This window comes from Lactuca virosa, chromosome 1, assembly GCF_052849685.1.
Source record: "Lactuca virosa cultivar CGN04683 chromosome 1, Lactuca_virosa_CGN04683_v6, whole genome shotgun sequence".
Classification (NCBI taxonomy): Eukaryota; Viridiplantae; Streptophyta; class Magnoliopsida; order Asterales; family Asteraceae; genus Lactuca; species Lactuca virosa.
In genome coordinates this window covers 77,196,882-77,211,350 of record NC_136426.1, presented here as the reverse complement: position 1 = coordinate 77,211,350, position 14,469 = coordinate 77,196,882, and the positions used below count along the sequence as shown (strand labels likewise).

Genomic DNA, 14,469 nt, shown 5'->3' with positions numbered 1-14,469 from the left:
CAAAAACCGCACCGCAACTAAAATTAACCGCAAAAACCGCACCGCAACTAAAATTAACTGCAACCGCAATAAAGACCAATGATGTGGTTTTCTGTTTTTCAAAAACCACAAATTTGTGGTGCGGTGTGGTTATTAGTTTTCAAAAACCGCAAAAAAAACTGCACCGTACCGCATATATTATATACAATTTTTTATTAATTATTAATATATTAAATATTAAAAATAAGACAAGTTTCATGGATGAAAGAATGATAAAATTCTAGAAAACAAAAGTGTTGGTTTTTTCTTATGTTTAATTTTGGAAAATGGTGAAATTTGACAATTTTAAGATATTTATTGTTAATTACTAGTGATTTGACGTTTTAAAGATATTAATTGTTTGTAATTTAAGTTAATTGTCTTATACCTTATGGTTTTTCTTATTACAAGTAATATGTTTAAACTCTAAACTACGGTTAAAAACCACACAAAATAACTGAACCAAATCCATGCAATTAATAACCGAAACACCCAGATGAAACCTAAATTAATAAGAACTAATATAAGTATTTTTACATTGTTACATATATTGGACATAAATGTTATATATATATATATATATATATATATATATATATATATATATATATATAGAGAGAGAGAGAGAGAGAGAGAGAGATAGGTTTGAGAAATTTATGGTAGATATTAGGTGACCGAAAGCTAGTACAAGTAAGAACCACAAGCTCCGATTCGGCACCATGAACGAGTTCCCTTACAAAATTCCAAACCGGGTATGTTCTTGATCTTAATTGCTAATTTGACACTCAATCTGGTTTTTAATGAATGATGTTCTTGAACACAACTTATAACTCTACAACTGATTTCTGCTTTTAGAATCGATTTTTGCTCCCACTTTTTTTGGAATCGATGTTGCTTTCCCCTTTTCTTCCTTTGCAATTTATCCTCCAAAGTTCTCCATATTTTAATAATATGCAGAATTTGAGTAAGATAAATGTTTTATATTTATTTTTTATGTTTATTTGATTATTTGATATGTGAACTAGGTATGCAACCAAGCAAGAATACTCATTTACGTAGAAGGATGTCAAGTGGTCAAATAGACTGGCCCAAGGTATAATTCTTTCAGAATAAACCAACTAAATTGTTTATCGGATTATAAAATTATGAAAGAATATACAATATTTTTTAGGGAAAAATGTATATGCTTGCATTTGTTATTCTTTTAGAATGACTTGAAGAAGGAATCAAAGATTGACCATACAAGATAAAGACTTGGAATCGAGTTCAATAACAAGTTACATTCTTACGATAATACATCACATTTTCATAAGAATAGTTATAAACAAGTCGATTATTTGGACCATTGAAGAAGATTAAGTGTATTTGTTCAATAATTGTATATTTGAGAATGATATTGTTAAGAAATTTATTCATTTTGATGATATTATATTAGAATATGTATAATTATATTAAAATGTATTAGACTAATAGTCTGTAAGAATATTTATGAATTTGTACTTAAGTTCGGATGTGTATGAATATATACGAATGTTGTTATTATTCGACTCCAAGTTCAAGAATTTTGTTATTCTTCAATAATATTCTAACAGAATAACATTCTGACAAAACAATATTATAGAACATCATTCTAACAAAATAACATTATGACATAATTAAAACTGAATTAATTAAAAATTAGAATTAAAAATTAAGATAATCAAAAATCCCTTAAAATCCAAAATTTTCATTTTTAAATTTCTGTTTCGTAATTTGAAAGTAATGAAAATATACAATTTTACCCTTCTTTTAACTAAATGATATTATTATACATATTTTTTAAATTTAATAATATGGATAAATGACTTTTCTTAAAATAACTAAAATGATTGGTGCACAATCATTCCTAAATCCACACAATAATTAGTTAGAACACAATAATTTATGTGTGTGTGTGTATATATATATATATATATATATATATATATATATATATATATATATATATATATATATATATATAAGCCCATCCTATTATTTTTTCTTTTAGATTATCAAAAACATTTTTCATTTGTTTTTTAGTCTAAGGGCGTGTTCGACAAAACTAACTGGTAGCGGGTAGCTTGTAGCTGGTAGCGTTTTGTTAAACGCTACGTGAAGTAGCATTTGGATTTGGGGCGTTTTGTTTAATCTAAACGCTAGAAGCTTGTAGTGCCAAACAACACTTTCAGATTAAAACGGAACGTTTTGTCAAACGCTAGAAGCTAGAAGCTCTCAAATGCTCCCAAACGCTCCGGGCTGAACATGCCCTAACTCCATGCCAAAATTTTCATTAAGAACCTTCCATAACTTAATCCAAAATTCCTTATGCATTGTTACATCCTATCATACCAACTTTCCTGATTTTTGTAATGGATGTATCTAAAAACCATTTTAAATGCTAATTCAAATAATGTTGTTTCTCTGTCAATTAGAAATGACATGTTTGGTGCCAAATTTTGAAGACTATAATTCTAGTTCCAAAGTTTAGATTACTTGAAAAGAAACTACTTTATGCATATTTTAAAGCAGCGCAAGCTACTTTATGCATATTTTAAAGCAGCGCAAGCTATAACATATAATGCCCAAACAAACAATATCACACAAATACGTCTATCTTTCCAAAAAAACTTGTTACATTTGGAAGTCAAAGAGGTAACTTTTCAACTTCAAAATGGACGTGGATATTTTCCAATAAAAATTGTGAATTAAATCAATTTGATCATAAGAAATATATTAAGAAAATGGTGATCTAAAATTTACAATAAATTACATATGAATAGCAAAACCAAATTCTAGATTAACGTATATGCATTAATGTAATCATCAAAACTAGATAACGGGGATCACACAAACTTAGATTAAAATGATTAAGGACTTATACCAAATATATGAAGATGCAATGAGAGGTCAATTAAGCACGTAAATTTACATGTTGTATATTCACAGTGAGAATGTATGATTTGTGTGTGTTTATGTGATTGATTGATTTCTTTTCATAGATAAAATTGAAGGGTTGATTGAGGAGAGAAAGGAGACAATAGAAGAGGTTCGTACATGATGGACTGAGAGAGAGATGATAACAACAGTTAGTGGAGAAGACGAAGATGGAGGTGGTGTAGATGGGAACGACAATACATAATGGTATGGTGGTGAACGTCTATGGAGGTTTTCAATGAGAGAGAGAGAGAGAACCTTAGGGTTAGAAGCAATCCTTTAAAATCTGGGTCGAACCGGTTCGACCGTGACCTGATGAATATATAATGCGAACTAAAAGGGGGTTGTCTATTTATGAGACCCGACCTGGTTTACCAAAAAAACAATTGAACTGGTGAATATATAATGCGAACTAAAAGGGGGTTGTCTATTTATGAGGCCCGACCTGACCTGGTTTACCAAAAAAACAATTGAACTGGCAAAAATCCAATTAAATATAAAAATCTGAAATAATTAAATAGTTTAATAAGGTGATTGAATAAAAAATCTCAAAGACTTAAACACGTCACTTAATTGTCTTGCCCCATCTGGTCAACGTAAAGCCTAGAAAGAATGTAGAGACCGCAAGTTCCAGATCACAACTTTGAAATTCACATCACAGCTTCCACAGCTTCAGAAATTTCTACAAATCACGACTTCAAAAATCAAGCTCCATTCTTTGAACTCGTCGCCCCTTCACTTCTTCAACAAATTATAGCTTCCAGGGCTTCGAAAATTTATGTGGATTCATCATTTAGTCTTCATAGTTTCGATAATTTCAGTCTGCACAACATCAAAACTCAAGTTCATAGCTTCTACAGGTTGACCTGACAGTTGAATCGATTAACCTTTGACCCGGTCAACTAGAAAACCGAGTTTCAAAACATTGGTTAGAAGATTTCATCCAAAACCAAAAGCTATTTTTTCATCTTCTGAAGATAGGTTGTTTATTTTTAGAGTAAATCACAGAAATGGTCCCTATGGTTTGATCAAATTCGTAGGTTTGGTCCAACCTTTGAAAAACTGATAGAAACCATCCTTATGGTTTGGAGAAATTACAACAACCATCCTTTCATCTAACTAACAAAAGATTCCGTTAAAACCTTATAAAATGACTAATATTTTCCCTAATACCTTAATTTTTATTTGTGTTTTTATTTTAATTTCATATAACCATTTTATATACTTAGGGACCTACCCAACCCAAATTAAAGATACTTAATTATGCTTCCTAGAACCAAGCATTTTGACAATCAGCTAGAATCCTAATCCAAATACGACCGTAACATTTCCCTGTCTCAAAAATCTAAATCTGTAATATGACTCTGATTCCCGATTCTTTAAGTAAAACTACATCCAAAAATCCTCCTTTCACCATTCAGTTTCAGAGGATCATATAAGAAAAGGAAAACGAAAAGAAATGTACATGCTATTATTGAAGATGGAAGAGATCAAAAACTACAAATCCAACTTCTGGGTTTTATAAACCAAAACAAAAATAAACAAAATCGAGATCTAATCTGCATATATTTCGAGTTGAGATTGGGTTCGATTGAGCCGCTTTTTGACAGGTTTTTAGGTTTTGGGAGGTTGAACAAGTTGTTGCTTGTGAAGCTGGTCGGAGGAGCCTTACAACCACCACTTGCATCCATAGGGAGGAAATCAAAGAACTAGGAAAAGACCAAATAACAAACCCACAACCACAACTAAAATCACCACTTGCATCCAATAAAGGTCGATGAAAACAAGAAACAAATGAAATTCGAACAAATAATCAATTTTTCCCAATCAAGAATCAAAGAATCAAGGATGGGATTTGTGTGTTAGTTTTGGTTTCCTGATTTGATCTCCACTTCTAATCTGGATTTGCAACATGTTTTTGTTCCCTCTCCCTCTAAAAAAGAAAATATCTTATCTTCACTGTTCACCATCAAGGTTTGAAAACGTCTTTGTTGTAGATCTGTTAAGATGGTGGATGATGGAGAGTAGCAATGAATGCAAAGATTGGCGACTGGAGAACAAAGGGATATGGTATTCTAGAGACGCAACGGTGAGATGAAGGTGTTAACGGGAGACCGAATGGATGGGGGATCACCGGAGACGCAAAACAGTGAAGGATGGGGATCGTTGGGAACTTACATGATGTAAGGTGAGGCCGAGGGGAGCTGTTTAGGTACAACTAGGTTTTAGATTAAGGATGGAACATGAGCCCAGGTCCTCGGAGGATGCTGCTACGACAACACATGTCGACGGCTAATCCATCACAGAAAAGAAAGGTTGGGATTGAACAATGGAGACGATGATTGGGGTGGAAAGATGATCGACTGGTAATAAAGAATTTAGGATTTTTTTTATTTTTTTTCATAGTACACATTTGGTCCCTATAGTTTAGTTAAATAAAAAATAACAGAAAAATAAAAAAGTAAGGGGTATATTAGTCTTTTACTAAGACTTAGGTGCTGTTTGTTTTTTCTGAGGCAAAATGTCTGCAGTCTGCGGACCACATCTATAGACCTCTGCAGTAGAAGAGGTGGACCAAACGTCTGCAGTCTGAAAAAAGAAGACTGTTTGTTTTTTAACATCTGCGGGCTACTAAAATAAACTGAAATCTAAATAAACTGATTTTTTTAAACTTCAAAGTGATTTTTTAATATTTTTATGACTTTGTTATAAATAATTAACGAATCTAGATCAACTTTTATGTATTATTGTATAAAAAATAAAAATAAAAATGGTATGAATTAACATATATATTTGATAAAAACCAACAACTTTGATTGCAAAGTTATAACTAAACATTACAATTAGTGATCGAAGAATTTGATACATAAATAGACGGAAATAAATTTTGATTTTTTCAATTATATCCATTAAAAACGTACCATAAATATTTTCTCGAGAAATTGACGATACTGTATTAAATAATGTTTTACAAAATTTGGCAAAAAAATATAAGAATATATTATGATTTTTTTTCATATTTATATAAACAACTTCAACGACTATTATATTGTAATAAATCTTTATTTATAAATTTGTCAAAAATATCATGTTTGTATCGTCGAACGTTTTTTTTTATGTTTTGTAATTTTTTTTTTCAAATTTTTTATCATTAATAAAGTTGGAAAAAATATAAATTAAAAAAAAAACTTAAAAGAAATAAAGATATATATGTTTTTTTAGGCTAGAAGATGTCTGAAGATGTTAGAAGACTCTGGTCCACATCTGCGCCAAGAAGAGGGCGCGCAGACATTTTTAGGTCTGCAGTCTTTAAAAAAACAAACAGTCTGCAAAGGCTAATGTCTGAGCGTGGTCTGCACAGCGCAGACAGAAGAGGCCACGCAGATCTGCAGACAAAAAACAAACACTACCTTAATGTCTGAGTCTTAACGACATCCACTAAAAGGGACCAACACTTCAATTGTTTGAAACCACAAGGACATAACATATCAACTATTCAAAAGTTGGATCAAACCTGTGATTCTGAACAAACCATACGGATCATTTCTGTAATTTGCTCTTCTTTTAAGTTATTAATCCTAATACTTACAATTATACATGATTGATTTTATTTTTAATTTAGTATGCGAGGTAAATTATTAGATGGACCATGTCGAACATATCCCAACAGTCAATGATACATCACGAAGTAATTGTAATATTTTGGACGTCTTGAAATATGAACCTTCCTAATATGTACATAATTATTTAATGAATTAAACAAAAAATATATAACTTACTATATTAAGACTTTAACCATTTATCTATATATCTCCGACCCCACATCCCCATCCCTACAAAAAAAAAATAATAATAATAAAAATAAACTCTATTGTATTAAATTTAACAAATATTATGAAATTTATCTTTTAGAATATAAGAATAATCATTTAACAATATTCAAACATTTATTTAGTGTAGAAAAAACAGAGTTTTTGTACACAATATTTTATCCAAAAAATATATTTTTGATCATTTAACCATTTTACGAGAAAAAAAAACATCTATTATTCATTATGCTATAAAAAAACTAAATTGCATCGGTTACAATTTCTATTAAAAACATCTATTCATTATGCTATAAAAAAAACTAAATTTTATTGTGCCAGCAAATTGCCACATTGGAAATTCAATTGTCAAAAAAAAAAAAAATCACCGTCATTTATATTTCCATCAGCGTAAGGGAGGACGAAATCGTTTCTCTCCTCCCGTCAAAGCCGCCGAACCCAAGGTGGAGGGAGTCGAACTCGCCTAAGTCGGATGTCTTCCAACCCGTCTTCCCCAAATTCCTTCTTTGGTTTCAACCTCCAACAGGTTCCTCAAACCGAGACATCCCTCTCTTTCTCTCTTGCTCTCCTCCTCCAACCGGTTACCACTCATTTCTCCCTAAGAAGTAAAAATTAACCATGTTTTTCTGAGTAAATTAAAAAAATAGTCCATATGATATATAGTAAGTTACAAGTTTGGTACTAATGTTTCATTTGTTGCATTGGTGGTCCCTAATAGCTTATTTTGTTACAACAACGATTGTTCTTAGCCCTAAGTCCCTAACATATTTATAGAAGCCCCCGTTAAATACCCTCATGTTTTTTGCACATCAAGGCAATATAGTAATTTTATCCCCTAAGTCTCATTTTTCCTTAAATCAAACGACTCTTCGTCATCGGATTTCAACTTTTCAATATATGCATTTTTCGTCTATATATTTCTACAACTACAATTGTGCTTTCTTGGGCTAAATCAAAATTCACGCCGTCTCTATGCCCTTAACAGTATTCATTGAAACTCTTTTCAAGGCCTTCAAATAAAAAAAAGAGGTAACTTTTTATAAATTTATTTATTAACTTTGATCGAATTTTTAAAGGCTAAAGTACGTAGCTACTCTTCATAACGATTTTTTTATTTTTTATTTTTTATTTTTTATTTTTCTTTTAAGGATGGAGAATATCCATCCCTCCCAACTCATTTAACATATCAACTTTTCTTTCTCTTGTATTCCCATTTTTTCATCCTACAAATTCCAACCCACTCAACTTTTTTTATTTTATAAATTAAACTTTTAGTAATTTAAAACAAAAAAATGTAAAAAAAATATCATTTAATTAGAAAAACACATTACAATAAAACATAAATTAAATCATAAATAACAATTAAAATCCTAAAATGATAATATGAAAATTAAAATCCTAAAATGACAATTAAAAGTTAAAACAATCTAGTTATCCAAAAATGGAATGTAGACATGCTCAATTTAATCAAAAGATCATAACAAAGTTGGTGGTGGTATAGCCTGTACACGATCTCTGTGAAATTGCTCATCTGAAACCTTCTGCCACTATTTGAAACCAAGGCATGAACAATATGCATAAACAAATCTTTGTTCATCCGGAACCTTCTGCAAAATTGCTCGTTAGCAAAGGCCTAATTAGTAGCAAAGGAATGTTGAATTAGCATTTGTTTAACATGTGCATGATCTCTATGGATTATGGTTCTCGTACAAATGATCATTGTGGAACTGACATTATTTTAAAGCAGAACTTGTGCAGTACGAGATAATGCAACTAATAATTTAACATCGGTAGGTTCATCATCGGACGACGATGAACCATAGGGATTTTCTCCCCTTACTATTTTTCGGACATTTGAATTCATTTTGTTGAAAGGTATTAAATGGAATGAAATTATAGAGAGGAAATGAATGAAACTGAAGAAGGTTGGAATGAAATTGAAGATGTGATTGTTTAAAATGTGGAGATGATTATTTATACTGGTTAAAAATATCTTGTTGACTGCTCAACGGTCAAATTTGATGGGTTTGAGCCATAAGAACTTTCCTATGTGCACATGCAAACCCTAATTGCTTGGATCTAGGTTTCTCTAATTGAACATGCATTGAATCCAAGACTTGCAATACTATATCTAATGTAATATATTGAATCTAATCATATGAAATCAGATCTGAAAGAATACCTTGAATTACTTGCTTGATACTTCTTCTTCTTGGAGCTTAGAGTCACAATTGTCACTCCTCTAATGGCTTACAAACACCAACTAGCAAGAAGATGATCTTGAGAGAGAGGGAGGAAGGATAGAAATCGGCCCTAGGGTTCCTTGGCTTGCAAGAGTGTCGATTTCTCCACCCCAAGGGTTCTATTTATACTATGAGCTATTAGGGTTTCTCCTTTAACCCTAATTGAATGACTTAGGCCCTAAGCAATCCAAGATCCTTCTAGATACAAGGCTTGGACGAAATTAAGGTTCCCAAGCCCCTAAATTTCGTTCACCCTAATATCCATAAGGATACATAGCCCAAAATACAACTATCACACATTTGACAGTTTATGCCCTTTTATTCAATTAACCTCTTTAAGTCACCAAATTAATTCTCAATTAATATATGACTTATATTAATTAAAGAATATTATTATTCCTTTAATATATTATTCTCATAATATATTAACAATAATATTTCTTCTCTCTTAACAAATCATCCTGTCAAGTTGCTATGGTGAAGGCAACCCAAAAGGACCATGCATAACCGGGTCAAGTACTTACCAAATATAGTTACAGCCTTAGACACTAATCCAACAGTCTCCCACTTGGATAAGTCTAGTAACTATATATGCAAACACAATCCGATTAGCAATCGTAGCTCTCAAAGACGCTGTCAACTCTGATCTTATCAGTATCCTGTCCTTTAGATAAGGGATCGTATAATCCTCTATTCTAGATACCGTGCGGACAATTACATGGAACATGGTCATACTTATTGTCCTGCAATTTGTTTCTCGATCTCAGATTTATTTGACATAGAACTTAATCGAACACATCAATTTAGTTCTGACCGGGCCCGACACATAAGTCAAATCAAATCATCGAGGGGCCCTGATATCGCTTTTACCCTCTTAGGATAAAAGGAACAGATAAAATTCGACTTATATGCATTTATTATCCACTAATCAAATTACACACAACAATACGTTTTATAACATCAAGTTACTGATGCGTTTGCGTATTATCAATGCACAACCAATTAACAAACAATAAACCATATATCTAGGTTTTAAGACTATATGATATTACCATCTTGTGATCACTCGTGATAAATTCCATGAAGTGATTCCAACAAGTGCGGGTTTATTCCAATGCTCAAATCAAGTTCATAAGCACTCATGAACGTTGCAGCAAACCTTTGCAATGTCTAATACACTTTAGACAATCTACACACCAATTCATGACAGTCTTCACTCATACCTACTTCCAACATATGAACGACTGTGGACTATTCGAATAATTCGATTATTATCAAATAAGTAATTACTCAGGAAGTCAAAACATGCAAAATGAAACAATAGTTAAACAATTAACATAAGACAGTAGCTTTACTTATAAATAATACTCCTTTATTTAATCATCAAATGTCAATTACATTTATCTATTACACGTTTCCAAACTATCTAATCTAAACTAATATCGTCCTTTAGCCCAATGCTCCTAGCGTGCTGCAAATGCTTAACCCTGCTAAGTCCCTTCGTAAGCGGATCTGCTGGGTTATCCTCTGACGATACCCTCTTTACCACGAGGTGTCCTTCTTCTACTCGATGTCTAATAAAATGATATTTTCTGTCGATATGTCGAGATCTACCATGATCCCTCGGTTCCTTGGTCAAGGCAACCGCTCCTTCATTATCACAGAAAATTTCCATAGGCTCCTTTATGGTAGGCACAACTCCAAGATCACCAATGAAGTTCTTCAACCACATAGCCTCCTTTGACGCTTCGCTCGCTGCAATGTACTCTGATTCGCACGTTGAATCAGCTACTGTTTCTTGCTTGGAACTTTTCCAAGTCACCGCTCCCCCATTAAGGGTAAAGACCCAGCCCGACTGCGAACGGTAGTTGTCCCTGTCGGTCTGAAAGCTGGCATCACTATACCCTCGTACCTTTAAGTCATCACTCCCTCCGAGGACTAAAAACCATTCCTTGGTCCTCCGAAGGTACTTAAGTATATTCTTGACTGCAATCCAATGAGCTCTGCCTGGGTTCCCCTGATATCTACTGACCATGCTCAAAGCAAAGGCCACATCAGGGCGAGTACAAGTCATAGCGTACATGATTGAGCCAACTGCGGAAGCATAGGGTATTCGGCTCATCTCAGCTATCTCGGCTTCTGTACTCGGGCTTTGAGTCTTACTCAATTTGGCATTACTCTGTATCGGTAGTTCTCCCTTTTTCGAGTTTTCCATACTAAAACGTTTTAGTACCTTATCCAAGTAAGTATTCTGACTAAGTCCTATTAGTCTCTTACTTCGTTCTCTCACTATCCTTATTCCTAAAATATAGGAAGCCTCTCCGAGGTCCTTCATAGCGAAACACTTCCCGAGCCAGGACTTAACCTCCTGCAGAGTCGGGACGTTGTTTCCTATGAGCAGTATGTCATCGACATACAAAACGAGAAAGCTAACTATACTCCCACTGGCCTTGACATATACACATGATTCATCTTCACTTCGTACAAATCCAAACTCTTTGACTTTCTCATCGAAGCAAAGATTCCATCTGCGAGACGCTTGCTTAAGCCCATAAATGGACTTCTCAAGCTTACACACTCTATTGGGATGCTTTGGATCGACAAAATCCTCTGGCTGAGCCATGTAAACATCCTCAGCCAACTTCCCATTAAGGAAAGCGGTTTTTACATCCATTTGCCATATTTCATAGTCATGAAATGCAGCAATGGCTAGCATCACCCTAATAGACTTTATCTTCGCAACTGGTGAGAAGGTTTCGTCGTAGTAAACTCCAGGAGTCTGAGTGAAACCCTTCGCAACCAATCGCGCCTTATAAGTGTGCACGTTCCCATCCACGTCGGTCTTCTTCTTGAAGATCCACTTGCACCCGACCGTCTTACGACCTGGTACATTGTCAACCAAATTCCAAACTTGGTTGTCATACATGGACTGAATCTCGCTGTCCATCGCCTCTTTCCATTTTACAGACTCTGGGCCTGCCATGGCTTCCTTATAGCTATTAGGTTCATCTAGATTTATTAGTGTACCATCACTAATATACATGTCCCCTTCGGTAGTAATATGAAAACCATAAAACTGGGGTTGAACTCTAACTCTTTCGGAACGTCTAAGAGGTAAGGACTCGTCAATTGGTTCAAATGGAGTTTCCTCATCGGGTTGAGCGCCAGTGTTAGAGGTTCCTTCATCGCTAGATTCTTGAATCTCTTCAAGATCGACTTGCCTCCCACTGTCTCCTTGGCTTATGAGTTCTCGCTCTCGGAAAACCCCTCTCCTCGCAACGAAGACAACATTGTCACTCGGCCTATAGAAGAGATATCCAAAGGATTTCTGTGGGTAGCCGATGAATATACATCGCTCACTACGAGCTTCGAGCTTGTCGTGAGTTTCTCGTCTTACGAAAACTTCACAGCCCCAAACCTTGATATGTGCCAACGAGGGAGCTTTCCCTGTCCACATCTCGTGAGGTGTTTTGGCAACCTTCTTTGTGGGTACTAAATTAAGGATATGGGCGGCAGTCTCTAAGGCATACCCCCAGAATGAGATAGGTAGTGAAGCACGACTCATCATGGAACGAACCATGTCTAGCAAGGTTCGATTACGCCTCTCAGCTACACCATTCAATTGTGGTGTCCTAGGTGGCGTCAATTGTGAAACTATTCCACATTCCTTGAGGTAGTCGTGGAATTCAAGACTTAGGTACTCTCCACCTCGATCAGATCGAAGCATCTTGATTTTCCTGCCCAATTGATTCTCCACTTCTTGTTTGAACTCTTTGAACTTTTCAAAGGTTTCTGACTTGTGCTTGATTAAGTAGATATACCCATATCTGCTATAATCATCTGTGAAAGTCACATAGAAGCGATTTGCATCCCTTGTGGTGGATCTAAAAGGTCCACATACATCTGTATGTATGAGATCCAATAAACCCTCACCCCTCGCACAAGTGCCAGTGAAGGGTGATTTGGTCATCTTTCCAAGTAAACAAGATTCGCACGTGTCATCTTCCCTAAGGTCGAACGACTCCAACACTCCATCCTTTTGGAGTTGGGCTATGCACTTCTTGTTGACATGTCCAAGACGACAATGCCACAAGGATGCTTTATCCATACCATTGGAAGAATCCATATACAACACATCATTTCCTAGGTTATCTACAACCATAACAGTTTCATAAATTCCATTACAAGGCATTGCTTCAAAATATAAAACACCATTTAGATAAGCATAAATCGAACCATTCTCATTATTAAACGAATATCTAAATCCTTGTCTAAATAAACCATGAAAAGAAATGATGTTTCTTGCCATATCTGGCGAGTAGCAACAATTATTTAATTCTAAATTCAAACCATTCCTAAGCTCTAAAGAATACACTCCAATCTTGGTGACAGGCGACGTTCTTCTGTTTCCCATGATCAGATTTATTCTTCCAAGCTTCACATCCCTATTTCTTCCTAGTCCCTGCAAATCAGAACAAATGTGGTAACCACACCCTGTATTAAGAACCCAAGAAATAGCATGAGATGAATCATTAGATTTAATTGTGTAAATACCTGCGAAAGATGGCTTGATCTTCCCATCCTTGATGGCTTGCAGATATTCTGGGCAGCTTCTCTTCCAATGCCCTATTTTGTGGCAATGGTGGCACTCTGCCTCCTTTGGGTTTGGGTTGGGCTTAGCAGGATCAACCTTGGTCCCACTAGAAGAGGAACCATTTTGGGACTTTCCTTTGTGGTGGTTCTTTGAAAAAGCCTTCCTCTTCTTGCCCCTTCCCTGTCCAATAGCCAAAACAGGAGCAACGGGTGGATTGGGAGTTGGTGCAACAGACTTGTCCTTGAGGTTGCTCTCAGCAGTCCTCAGGAGCCCTTGGAGTTTGCTTAGGGTGACCTCTTCCTTGTTCATGTGGTAGGTCATCCTAAATTGGTTGTAGCATGAGGGCAAGGAGTGAAGAACAATGTCGATAGCCAAATCTTCCCCAAAGTTGACATTCAACTTGCGAAGACGATCAACATACCTTTGCATCTTTTGCAAGTGCACAGTAAGAGACTCTCCACTTCCCATTTTAGCAGTAATCATATTCGTTATGATTTCATAGCGCTCTTGCCTCGCGCTTTGGTGATACCTCTCCATCAAGTCTAGATGCATCTCATAAGGATACATGTCCTCATAGGACTTTTGGAATTCTGAGTTCATTGTGGCTATCATGATGCAATGGACCTTCGTTGCATCACGCTCATGGTTCTCAAAGACAGCCATTTCTTCAGGAGTAGCAGTTTCTGGATTGATCTTTTCAAGCTTCTCATCGAGAACATACTCTTTGTCATCGTAACGCGCGATTGTGCGAATGTATCTTATCCATTCGCTAAAGTTCGTTCCATCGAATGTCACTTTTTGACAAAGGCTCATTAGAGGAAATGAGCTAGCA

At 34.9% G+C, this 14,469-nt stretch overlaps 1 long non-coding RNA gene across 1 annotated transcript; it reads left to right on the top strand.

The window, feature by feature from the left end:
* The first annotated feature begins 584 nt into the window (after positions 1-584).
* Positions 585-1,377, top strand: LOC145105251 (uncharacterized). The gene is made up of 3 exons (XR_013707266.1): positions 585-770; positions 1,044-1,111; positions 1,190-1,377. It is a non-coding gene; the product is annotated as an uncharacterized LOC145105251 (long non-coding RNA).
* Positions 1,378-14,469: the final 13,092 nt, after the last annotated feature.